At 42.0% G+C, this 13,935-nt stretch overlaps 1 protein-coding gene across 2 annotated transcripts in view; it reads right to left on the bottom strand.

Moving 5' to 3' along the window:
• Nucleotides 1-5,182, bottom strand: part of greb1 (growth regulating estrogen receptor binding 1) — a 52,489-nt gene extending 47,307 nt beyond the window's left edge. For both annotated transcript variants that reach the window (XM_036593735.1, XM_036593736.1), the window contains exon 1: nucleotides 5,029-5,182. The gene's annotated coding sequence lies outside the window, so the exon portion shown is untranslated. The remainder of the gene's footprint in view (nucleotides 1-5,028) is intronic.
• Nucleotides 5,183-13,935: the final 8,753 nt, after the last annotated feature.

Genomic DNA, 13,935 nt, shown 5'->3' with positions numbered 1-13,935 from the left:
TTGTAACACATCTATCCTGAAATAGCTCACATTCTTATTTCAAATATAATAATTTTGTTTCAAAATGTAAACGTGTCTTCTGAGGTTTTATTTGTAATGTTGATGATGGTAAAATAGTGATAAATATGCAGACTACTTCGGGGACTACTTTGACTTGCACGTACCTCTCCACTGAGAAAGGGTTCACTGTACAACTCAGACGTTTTAATATCAGCTTTGTTACAGTATCGGCCGATACTAAAGTTTCATATCGGAATCAGTATTGAAACACTAGTATCGTGGCATCTCTAATACAAACTAAGTACGCATAGATTCATTACATTATCCATGTAAACTTAAATATCATCTGATACTTGTGATACAGTCATGTGCAAAAGTTTGGGCGCCCCTAGTCAAATGCCACACTTCTGCATGTCTTCATTTCTGCATGTCTTTTTCTAACCAACATGCTAATAACTGTTTTTTTATAAACACTCACCTCTTGCTTTTTTTATGTATGTATGTATTTTTAAGTGTTTCATAGTGTTTCTTTTTTCAGGCAAAAACAATTTTACTGCTAAGATAAACAGTTTTATAATTTTCTTGACTTTTGCACAGTACTGTATCTTTTGTCAGCTTCACTGTGGACCTTTATTGCTGTTTGGCACTAAAATCTTCTAGGACACTGTCTAAAAATGACCACCCGAGGGTCTGCCCCAAGCCCTCCAAAAACTGTTACTTTCACTGCCCTCCTACAAAAGAGCTGAGAGGGGGGTGGTCAGCTTTTAAGACTTTTTACCCCAGGAGGTAGGTGTGTGAGTGCGGGGGCTGGGCTGGCTCATCCTCTGCTCCAGACGAACAATAAAAAAGAGTATACAAAAGACAGAAAAGCAGAGAGAGAGAGAAAGAGAGAGAGCGAACGGTCATTTGAGGGTCTTCACATCAACCTCTGAAAATACAAAACAGTGCAGTGGAAAAGCCAGAAACTTCTTCGGGAACTGTGCTAATGTGCTGTAGAAGAAAGAGGACCTTTCTGTAGACCACTACCTGCTGCCCCTCCTAACCCCCCCAGACACACAGCACTATAAGGCCCAGTACGAAGCAAGACGTCAAAGGTCAGCTCCAGATAACAATGTTTGGGCAGAGCTTTGATGTGCTCTGGCATGGTCCAGCCAGCAGCTCAATGCGCACAAAGAAGCTCCTCAGGCCGAGGAGATAGCCCAGCTCCATTCTTCTAGTCACCTTCGACCTCTGGCCCCTGCACCCTGGCAGAATGATCACATTTCAGGGCAGGCCAGTTGTATTCAGTCCAACTGCATCTCTCCCAGCGCCCTGCCCCCTCCTCCACACGGAGATAAGTGCTGCCCTTTGGGGAGGATTTTGTGTGGCGTCAGCAAATGGCAAAGCATGAGGCTGAACAGACAGTGACAGAGAAAGGCTTGTGTTTGTGGACACGTACCAAACGCCTGGAACCTTACGCCCTGTAAGGACTCTTCAATATCAGTCGGGAGGAGATGAGAGACAGACGGAGAGAGAGACAGAGAGACAGAGAGAGAAATGGAGCTTGTCATGTGATGTGATGGTGGAGTGGGTGTCACATTCTTAAGTAGGTCTTGCCGTCCTGAAAGCCCTCTGCACTGACCACCTGTCTGAGACACAATTGTCCTCTCCCTGAGAACATCAGCACACAGGCTTCAACAACACCAGCTGATCTACAGCTTTCATCAGTCGGCCCATTTAAACCCCGCGGGACAAGCAGGGCTGCAACATTCAACTTTTATTAATTTATTGGAGATTATCAATTTTATTGGAGACAATCAAATTTATCTTCAATAGTTTGCATGATAATGCATATTCAAAATAGAATTATACTAATTTTTCAGTCTTTCATAATGCATAATCTAATTGATGTAAACATGAAATGAAGAAAGTCATTCAGAGTGGTTTGACATTAAATGCTCTGTTCTAAAACTTATCTAAACAGAATTGTTCACAGTGGTGGTGATAGGAACCAGACGTCTGAAGCGTTTAATGCCTCAGAAAAGTGCCCCACAGACGGCTATTACATAAAATGGTTATGAAAATGGGACCTGATCCCTGAGACATTGTTTTACGATAGTTTCGACATTGTTTTGGTCTCAAATTAATTTTTAAAGTTAAAGACACACGCAGGGCATTATAAAGCAAAAGAGAACCTAAAGAGCACCTTTTTACAGATCTACCTTTTATTTTACTGTTATCAACATTACATATTAAAACTCAGAGGACGTGTGCGCTCATTGGTTGCTCTTGATAGTAAACTAAATGAGTATATCTGTGTTGTAGACATGGTTACTATGGTTACTATGACCACAACTGTAAAAAAGTTAGAGTCAATGAGCTTCTCTACAATGAACCATTTTCCCCAAACCGGCTTGACAGACTTTGTTACCACCTTAATGATTTAGGTAGCAGTGAAAAGAGTTCTCTTGCTGGTCTTCCTTGCAGTGAGAATAACAGCTTGATGGATATTTTTATATTAGGTCGTAAAGTTTTTCTAGTTTATCTTTGCAATAAAATATTTCTGAATCTTTGAAAGTCTTTGTATGGTTTGCCACTAATCAGTTTATTGTTTAGCCTTTTTAAAAAAATGAGTAATCAGCAGATTATTCCCTTTGACATTAATGTAAATGTATAATTTACAGTTGTGAACAGCACGTCTAGCTGACTAAGATCACTTAAGCACTACGTTAGAGTCTCTCGCCTTTTAGGATTTCAGCATTGTCAGTTAATCCTGCGCTTCAGAAAGTCTCCGTTCACTCCATCTTCTAGTACTTTTTAGATTGAGGTCAAAGTGTTGTGGACATCCACTGCTACTTCCCTCTGAGCCTGTCTCCACTTCCACTGGTTAAATGACCCTTCTGAATTCTCATTTCAGGCTTCCTGAGAAACAGGAGCCTCTAGTTTGGTACAAGAGTGTGAATACAGACTCCTTTGGAGCAGTCTGTGTGCAAAGCAAAGTTTAGGGATCTCAACCGAGGTGATCAATATTTCATAGAGCCTGGATGAGAGTACGCCTTCCTGAGTCTTTAGGAAAAGCAAATACTTTACAGTAATTACTTCCACACAGAATGTAAAGCAATGGAAAGGACTTAGTGACAAGAAACTGGCTTTTATTTTGAGATATTAAAATCTAATAAGGCACTGAACCACCTGATTAACACTGGTCATACGGTATGCTAATTAGTCTGTCCTAGCGCAGTTCTAAACACACCTTTTCCAAGTGAAATAAAGTGGGTGATGTAAGCATTTCAGCAGGCTTGTCCAGCCAAATATTATGGGGAATTACAAAATTTCTGCACAATTAAACGATTGCGATGTAAACAAACTCATTCAGAGTGATTTGAATTCCAGAGAAACCTACTAAGTCACAATTGCAGCGCTGATGGGAACCAGATGTCTAAAAAGTTCACACATGAATTAGATCTGAATTTGCCGCCTGATGTGGAAGATGTTGTTTGAGATACGGTTTCAGCATGAAACATATTTTTAAAACCCATTGATAGTGGAGAGGTACATACAGGATGTTGTAAGGCAAAACAGTCCCCAAAGAACTTGAATTTATCCCTATTTCACTTTTATAAACATTACATATAAAATCTCAGAAGACATGTATGTTCACTGGTCACTGTGGACAGTAAATAAAAGGGCTTTATTTACATTGTAGACAGAAACCCCTGTTTCCTCCCACTACCAGTGTAAAGTAGGTCAGTCGAAGGTTTCTCTACGATTAATCATTTCATATCAAACCACTGTGAATGACTGAATTATGCAGACATTTTGTCCTAATTTGTTCCATAAACTTTCAGAAACTTTAACGTTAATGTTAGAGCTGATTTAAATCTCTTCTTGGCAAATAAAAGGTGTGATCCACAGGCTGATCTTACAGGCTGGTCTAGTGTTGATTAGTGTTGGTGATACAGTTGGAGGCTATTTCTGACTATGGAGATCAGCCAGTGGTTCGTCCTTGGAAGCAGCCCGAAAGATAAGATTATCTAGGTTTGTAAATGTTGTCTGTAGAGGGAAAGACTGAAAAAAAACCTGATGAACAAACACTTGCACCTATGTCCACTTACAGTGAGGAAACCAAACCTTTGAAATCACACACCGACATCATGAGTGTTTGGATGTGAAATGCTCCATTACAGAGAAACAGTCTGAGGAGCTTAATGCCCCAACAAGCTCTTACTGAAACCTATAACATGAAAGAAATATAACATATTTTTCCTGATTTTCCACTTCATTACCACTATCTACGTTATAAGAACTCAGAAGACACGTGTAGGTTCACTGGTCATTTTAGATACTAAATAAAATGGAAACAGCTGTAGACATTGCGACTCCTGGTTCCTATCAGCACCACTGTAATAAAAATCAGAGTCCTTTAGTTTCTCTACAGCGCATTTCACATCAAACTGGGCTGAAAGATTTCATTCATGTCATTTTTAATCATCTGATTTGTCTTTAATCACACCAGTCACATATTTAATGCAGCACAAATGCATTCTGTGTTTTTTCATATTAAGGCTTATTATTAAGTAACTACATGGACTTCAATGCAAACTAATGGAGCTATTTTTAGGTTATAGAGGTGTGTAATAAAACTTTAGTCATAATAATATTTAAGGCTATTGTGATTCAGTAATTCGTAGGAATTCGTTCAGGAATGACAGTATGAATAAAGCCGCTTATCAGTTTTGTATTAAGTTCAAATCAAACTACACCGTATGGAGTAACGTTAATCGATAGTGCAGCCACAGCGTCATTCAGCGCAGTCCATTTAAAATCCGTCTACAGCAAAACTGTAACTTTAACTCGGTCTAAATAAAGTCAAAGGCCAGTTTTAAAAGGGCAAAATAAACAAAACGGCACAGCGAGTTTAGGACGCAGCGCGGGTTTAAAGCCTCCCCGTCTGCGGTCATCAGGAACACGAAGGACCAGCAACAGTTCAAACCCAGAAAAGACGAACACGACTCACCCCAAACACAACTCACCCCAAACACGACTCACCTCAGATTAACCGAAATCCCGCTCAGACGCTCCTGGGAGATTTACCGCAGAACCTCCTGAAGGCTGTGACTCGCATCGCCGGCTCTGAGCGTCCCGCCGCGTCTCAGCCTCGATACGATGTTCGGACTAGTCGACCTTCGGGCGAAGTGTCAGCGCTAACGGGACCCCCCCCCCTCACCCCCCCATCCCCCCCCTTCACAGAGGAGATGGTCTCGCCCGCCAGAGAACCGCCAAACACAGAGGCGTCAACCCGAGTTAGGGCTCACCCAGCCCTCCTCCGCCTGGCCAGCGCTTCTCTCAGCGGTCCTCACTGACCAAACCAGTCTCCTTAGCCTTTAGCGCGGAATTCACCCTAATTAACGGACTGTGGTTATACACCATTACAGATATAACCTTACTATACACTACACCATTACAGATATAACCTTATTATACACTACACCATTACAGATATAACCTTATTATACACTACACCATTACAGATATAACCTTACTATACACTACACCATTACAGATATAACCTTATTATACACTACACCATTACAGATATAACCTTATTATACACTACACCATTACAGATACAACCTTACTATACACTACACCATTACAGATACAACCTTATTATACACTACACCATTACAGATATAACCTTACTATACACTACACCATTACAGATACAACCTTATTATACACTACACCATTACAGGTATAACCTTATTATACACTACACCATTACAGATACAACCTTATTATACACTACACCATTACAGATATAACCTTACTATACACTACACCATTACAGATATAACCTTATTATACACTACACCATTACAGATACAACCTTATTATACACTACACCATTACAGATATAACCTTACCACACACCTGTATCCAAATCCATTCAGTTTGTTGTAGCGCTCATTCAGTGGCTTCAGGTAGACAAACCCAAGAGTCCTTTATCACCATCTGCTGGACAAAAAGTGTATCACACCTGAATAGCTGTGTTGAACCAACTTCTCCTTCTCGGTGTTTTATGAACAAGAAAAAAAAATTTTTTCTATCTATTTTAGGGCTTCATAACATCTAATGGAACTCAAGACAAAGTAGGTATAATTGTGTCCTACATTGTGCCTAAAAAGGATCTTTGACTATAGTAGAACAATTTTGGTGTTACAGGTTCTACACTTTAGAAGAGAACCATTTAGCCATGCAAAGAAACATTTAAGTGTTCAGTGGGTTCTTTGAGTGGTCATGATTGTATATACACTCTAAAAACCAAAGTTGGCAAAAAGAGCTCTTTGTTTGATGCCATATATAATCACTTTTGGTTTCCTGGAACTTCAGAACAACTTGATATGTGTAAATCTAAAGAACCATTTTAAAGTTGAAAAACCTCCACATAATGTAAAGGTTTTAGAAGAACCCTTGAATTGGTAAAGAACCCTGCATTATGTGGAGGTTCTTTAAACTTTACAAAGGTTCTTCACATTCTCAGTTCTTATTTACAAACGAGATCTGTTCTTTATGGAACCAAAAGTGGTTCTTCTATGGCAAAGAACCATTTGTGGCATAATGTCAATGGTGTATAATCATTGCCTTCACCACAGGACCCTTTTATTAAAGGATGACTTTTTAAAGGTTGTAGATACTCTAATACCAGTCTACTGCTGCTGGGGTGGAAATAATTAGCAAAATGTTGATTGACATGCCTTTCAGCCAATCACAATGGTCTCCTTCCTCCATCAGGCGAGGAGCTTCTCAGAACAAACCTGCGGTGAGAACGGTGCTGGGAGTAAATTAGTGTGAACTGTTAGATTAAGAAATGGTGGGAAAGTGTTGTTCTGTATAAGGAGGATAACTCTAGAACTATACCGGCTCTAATGTAGGCTAAACTTCGTCTGGGTCACTGTATGTGCTAAAAATCATTTTAATGATAAAGAACAACATAGAACGATGTTAAGATCACTTCGCTAACTAGTTAAATTCTCTTAACTTAGTCACTGACAGTTAGCTGATAAAGTATTCAGAACAAACAGCTGTACAGTGATTACATTTGTGATTAAAACATACATTAATACTCACTCATTCACTCACTTACTCAATCACTCACTCACTCACTCACTCACTTACTCAATCACTCACTCACTTACTCAATCACTCACTCACTCACTCACTCACTCACTCACACACTCACTCATTCACTCACTCACTCACTCACTCATTCACTCACTCACTCACTCACTCACGCACTTACTCACCCACTCACACACTCACTCACTCATTCACTCACTCACTTACTCACTCACACGCTCACTCACTTACTCACTCACTCACACATTCAGTCACTGACTCACTCACTCACTCACTCACTCACTCACTCACCCACTCACTCACTGACTCACTCACTCACCCTCTCACTCACTCACTCACTCACTCACATACTCACTCACTCACATACTCACTCACTTACTCACTCACTCATTCACTCACTCACTCACACACTCACTTACTCACTCACTCACTCATTCACTCACTCACCCACTTACTCACTCACTCACTCACACACTCACTCACTCACTCACACACTCACTCATTCACTCACTTACTCACTCACTCACTCACTCACCCACTTACTCACTCACTTACACACTCACTCACTCACTCATTCACTCACTCACTCACTCACTCACTCACTTACTCACTCACTCACTCACTCACTTACTCACCCACTCACTCACTCATTCACTCACTCACTCACTCACTCACACACTCACTTACTCACTCACACGCTCACTCACTTACTCACTCACTCACGCACCCATTCACTCACTCACTCACTCACTCACTCACCCTCTCACTCACTCACTCACTCACATACTCACTGACTCACATACTCACTCACTTACTCACTCACTCATTCACTCACTCACTCACACACTCACTTACTCACTCACTCACTCATTCACTCACTCACCCACTTACTCACTCACTCACTCACACTCACTTTCTCATTCACTTACTCACTCACTTACTCACCCACTCACTCACTCACTCACCCACTCACCCACTCACTCACACACTCACTCACTCACTCACTCACTCACCCATTCACTCACTGACTCACTCACTCACCCTCTCACACACTCACTTACTCACTCACCCACTCACTCACTCACTGTCTCACCCATTCACTCACTCACTCACTTACACACTCATTCACTCATTCACTCACTCACTCACTCATTTACTCACTTAACTCACTCACTCACTCACCCATTCACCCTCTCACACACTCACTTACTCACTCACACACTCACTTACTCACTCACCCACTCACTCACCCACTCACTCACCCGTTCACTCACTCACTCACTTACACACTCACTCACTCACTCACTCACACACTCACTCACACACTCACTAACTCACTCACTCACACACTCACTCACTCATTCACTCACTCACTCACTCACTCACACACTCACTCACTCACTCATTCACCCACTTACTCACTCACTCACTCACTCACTCACTCACTCACTCACTCACTCACCCGTTCACTCACTCACTCACTTACACACTCACTCAGTCACTCACTCACCCACTTACTCACTCACTCACACACTCACTCACACACTCACTAACTCACTCACTCACCCACTTACTCACTCACTCACACACTCACTCACACACTCACTAACTCACTCACTCACACACTTACTCACTCATTCACTCACTCACTCATTCACTCGCTCACCCACTTACTCACTCACTCACTCACTCATTCACTCACTCACACACTCACTCACTCACTTACTCACTCACTCACTCACTCACCCACTAACACACTCACTTACTCACTCACTCAGTCAGTCACTTACTCACTCACTTACACACTCACTCACACACTCACTCACTCACACACTCATTCGCTCACACACTCACTCACTCACTCACCCACTTACTCACTCACTCACACACTCACTCACACACTCACTAACTCACTCACTCACACACTTACTCACTCATTCACTCACTCACTCATTCACTCGCTCACCCACTTACTCACCCACTTACTCACTCACTCACTCACACACTCACTCACTCACTCACTCACTCACTCACCCACTAACACACTCACTTACTCACTCACTCAGTCAGTCACTTACTCACTCACTTACACACTCACTCACACACTCACTCACTCACACACTCATTCGCTCACACACTCACTCACTCACTCACTCACTTACTCACTCACTCACTCACTCACTCACTCACTCACTCACTCACACACTCACTCACTCACTCACTTACTCACTTACTCACTCACTCACTCACTCACTCACCCACTAACACACTCACTTACTCACTCACTCAGTCAGTCACTTACTCACTCACTTACACACTCACTCACACACTCATTCACTCACTCACTCATTCACTCACTCACACACTCATTCGCTCACTCACTCACTCACTTACACACTCACTCACACACTCATTCACTCACTCACTCACTCACTCACAGACTCATTCACTCACTCACTCACTTACTCACTCACTCACTGACTGACTCACTCACTTTCTCACTCACTCACTCACTCACTCACTCACACACTCACTCACTCACTTTCTCATTCACTCACTCACTCATTCACTCACTCATTCACTCACTCACTCACTCACACACTCACGTCCTCACTCACTCACACACTTACTCACTCATTCATTCACTCACTCACTCACTCACCCACTCGCACGCTCACTTACTCACTCACACACTCACTCACTTACTCACTCACTCACTCACTCACCCATTCACTCACTGACTCACTCACTCACCCTCTTACACACTCACTTACTCACTCACACACTCACTCACTTACTCACTCACCCACTCACTCACTCATTCACTCACCCATTCACTCACTCACTCACTCACCCACTCACGTCCTCACTCACTCACACACTTACTCACTCATTCATTCATTCACTCACTCACCCTCTCACACACTCACTCACACACTCACTCACTCACTCACTCACTGACATACTCACTCACTTACTCACTTACTCATTTACTCACTCACTCACTCACTGACTGACTCACTCACTCACTCACTCACTTACTCTCAGAAAACATGATACACAGAATACAGATTTACATATATTCACCTTTTAAACCTGCAGTACTTTAGCTCTGCCCATTCATACTGCAGCCATAGGAAGTGTCTCAGCATGGATAACAGATAATTCACAGATATCAGCCTTAAAAGCACAGTAACAAAAACAGCCTGATTAATTCTAATGGATAAAGAGTGGTTGAAAAATAGTCAAATAAAAATGAATTATGATGTTTTGTTACATAAAACCACACAAACGTTATAAATTTATACTATAGATTATAATCAAGGTGAAAAATAAAATACAAGGAAAATGTTGGATAGGGTGCCTTTAAAATGTGATGCCTAAAACAGAAAGGAAATTCCAGGAATATTCCAGCATTTTTCAATGTAATCTCGGTCCGCTATATCTGTAACATGTGGTCAGTTACCACAGGCAGCATCTTTGATGCATTTTCCTGCACTTATAAAAGAATCTTGACTCAGCTTTTTAAAATCTTTGTTTCAGTGGCTGCCCAATAGCCTCTAAGTGTGTTTTCGGTGGTTTTCTGTCCTTTTTTATCCTTTTACTAAGTACAGTGAAATGTGTTAAAGTTACTGTCTGTGATAATTGTCCATAGACTACAGGTGCAACAGATCACTATGTGCAATGCCAAGTGTCAGATGGAGGGGTGTAAAGCGCCGCCACTGGACTCTGGAGCAGTGAAACGTATTCTCTGGAGTGATGAATCAGCTTCTCTATCTGTCAGTCTGATGGACGAGTCTGGGTTTGGCGAATGCCAGGAGAACGTTACCTGCCTGACCGCACTGTGCCAGCTGTAGAGTTTGGTGGAGGAGGGATGATGATATGGGACTGTTTTTCAGGGGTTGGTCTAGAACCCTTAGTTCCAGTGAAGGTAAATCTTAATGCTTCAGCAGAACAAGTTTTTTTTGAACAATTGTCGCTTTCAGCTTTGTGGAACAGTTTGGGGAAGAACCTTTCCTGTTCCAGCATGGCTGAGCCCCAGTGACCAAAGCAGATCCATAAAGGCCTGACTGGGTGAGTTTGGTGTGGAAGAACTTGACTGACCCTCACAGAGCCCTGACCTCAACCCCATCCAACACCTTTGGGATGAACTAGAACGGAGATTGTGAGCCAGACCCTCTCGTCCAACATCAGTGTCTGACCTCACAAATGCTCTTCTGGATGAATGGGCAGAAATTCCACCAGACTCTCTCCAACATCTTGTAGGAAGCTTCCCAGAAGAGTAGAAGCTGTTAGAGCTGCAAAGGGGGACCAACTACATATAAATGCCTATAGATTTAGAATGGGAGTCATAAAAGCTTCTGGAGGAGTGATGTGTAGGTGTCCCAATACTTTTGTCCATGTAGTGTATATATACTCCAACAACACTGCTATGTCTGATCCACTTGCACCAACACAGCACACCACCGCGTGAAGAACAGGGTAAAGGGGGCTAACATATTATGAACAGAAACAGATGGACTACAGTTTGTAGAACTACCTAGTGACCTATGTGGTAAGAAGAGCTGATAAAATGGAGCGTAGATACAAGGAGGTGCACTTAATGGAGAGGCCAGTGTATTTCCACATGTGCTGTTGTTGGACAAAGTTCTTCTGTGTCCAAAATGGTGACTCTACAGGAGAAGGAAAATACTCTGAACCTTTAAAGTAAGTTAAAGTAAAGTTAAAGTTTCTCTGGACACATTCACCTTTAAAATGTCATACAATGTAAAGGGCAACTGGTGTTTTTTGAATTATGTCAAAAAATGAAAAAGGACAAAGAGAGAAGTAGATACTGCTTAAGGTTCCCCTTAAAGAAAGGTGTTTTTAGAAATACAGAGGGAGAAACGCCTTAATAGAAGAAAGATGTAGGCCACAAATTATGAGTGCTGACCCTGAACCCACCACATACATTAGCCAGGGTCACATCAAGCCCACACGCAAACTACAGTCCCATATGAAGTTAATGACTTCTCATATAGTGCATATATGACTAAAAATACCCCACCCTCTCCCTTCAGCTCGTCCCATGACAGAATTATTAAACTGACATGAGCATATCACATAACTGTCACCCACTGTGGTCGCTACCGCAACCAAATGTTCATTTCTCATTTCTGCCCCCCCACAACCTGCACACCCCCCCACCCAAGTCCTTCTTATTCTGCAATCTGTCATCCTGACGGCTTCTCGTTCCCCCGCTAAGTGCCCCGTGGGCAAATCACACGCTCATCGTGTGACAAGAGCATTTCAGGTTGTCATGCACTAATGCAGAAGTTTCCCAGGGACCCAGCTAGTGGATCCATCTTCATCTGCTTCCCCTTCATCCCACCCCTCAGCCGGCCGTCACAGGCAAAGGCAAATTAACGGTGGCCCCTCCTCCTTCCACCAAAAGCTCTGTCAACAGTTTACCCAAACGCACCTCATTAGCCGGCCGCGCTGCCACTCAGGCGCGGGTTTGGGGCTTTTAATCCAGGTGAGTTATTGTCGGCGAGGCGCGTGCAGGAGCCGGCCCCTAATGAGAAAACAAGCGCTGGAGCCGGGCCAGTGGAGCGGGGGCGCGCCCGTGATTCATTGGACCGGGCCATGCCAGGTTCCCCCGCCCCAATGGGAGATAATAAGGCCATTTATATGAGTGTCAGTGGACGGGAAACAACCGCATCTGGGCTTTGAAGGGCAGCCCAGACAATGAAGTCTTGAGAAGAGGGTTTCTTTTTTGGGGGAGATGAAAGTGGTCGTCTGTGTCTTCTACTTTTTTGAGAATTTTTTATGTTTGTTTTTGCTTTTGAGCTTCTGTGATTTCAAAAAAGATGAAATACCCCAAATGGAAAAAACGTAACCCTTTACAGCCTGGTGTGTATGTGGCAACAGTTCCCTTTTCTCTTTATTTTTTAGCCCGACTACAATATCAAAACCTTTTTTTCTCTTTTTTGGAAGACTGAAGGCATGACATGACACTTTTAGCATATCATTTACCTTCCTCTTGCAGTCTGTACTTATTTTTACACACACACACACACACACACACACACACACACACACACACACTTCTTGAAATGTGAAACTTTGAAAATTTCTTGAATTTTTTGAAGTGTGTATACAATTCAATATGTAAGTAACAGGTTCATAAAAAAAGTAACACAGTCTGCAGTGGGAGGAACTGAATGTATTTCCACTGAAGACAGAGGACACTTCATTTTTATAATCCAAAATGATCATTTTAACAGGTTTTTTTAATGCTTGGATGACGACTGTGGCTATGGCCTATAGCTGTATATTGATTTACTCTAATTGCATTGCAGATCACATTTCAGTTGCCACATGCTGTTGCCATATGGCAACAAAATGAAAAGCAACCCCAAAAACTATGTTTTGCTATTTTTTTTTTCTGTAAAAATGTCCTCTTAAAAAGGTAGACGTATCATAATGTTTGTCGAATCTTGTTTGGACCCCATATTGCCTCCTGAATTCTCCCATCATCTGTCAGAGAAAACAGAAAAATGGGTGACTGTGTCTTTAAATTCCTGCCTATGGCACAGGTAGCTCTAATTTACACACAGTGATTACTAAAGTCATTTGGATGAAAATCATTGCAATTTTGCAAGCTGTAAAGCACATCATTACCATTATGGTTTTACACACTAGTGTAACTGGTAATGCGCTCTGAAAGTGGGGCGCCTTAACAAAGTCATTAAATCCTGTAAAAAAAAGAGGCTCATTTGAGAAGCAATAAAGTTTTTAATCATTTTATTACCAAAAGAGTATTTAACAAGTAGC

This window comes from Colossoma macropomum, unplaced genomic scaffold (genome assembly GCF_904425465.1).
Source record: "Colossoma macropomum unplaced genomic scaffold, Colossoma_macropomum, whole genome shotgun sequence".
Classification (NCBI taxonomy): Eukaryota; Metazoa; Chordata; class Actinopteri; order Characiformes; family Serrasalmidae; genus Colossoma; species Colossoma macropomum.
This window is presented reverse-complemented; position numbering and strand designations above follow the sequence as displayed.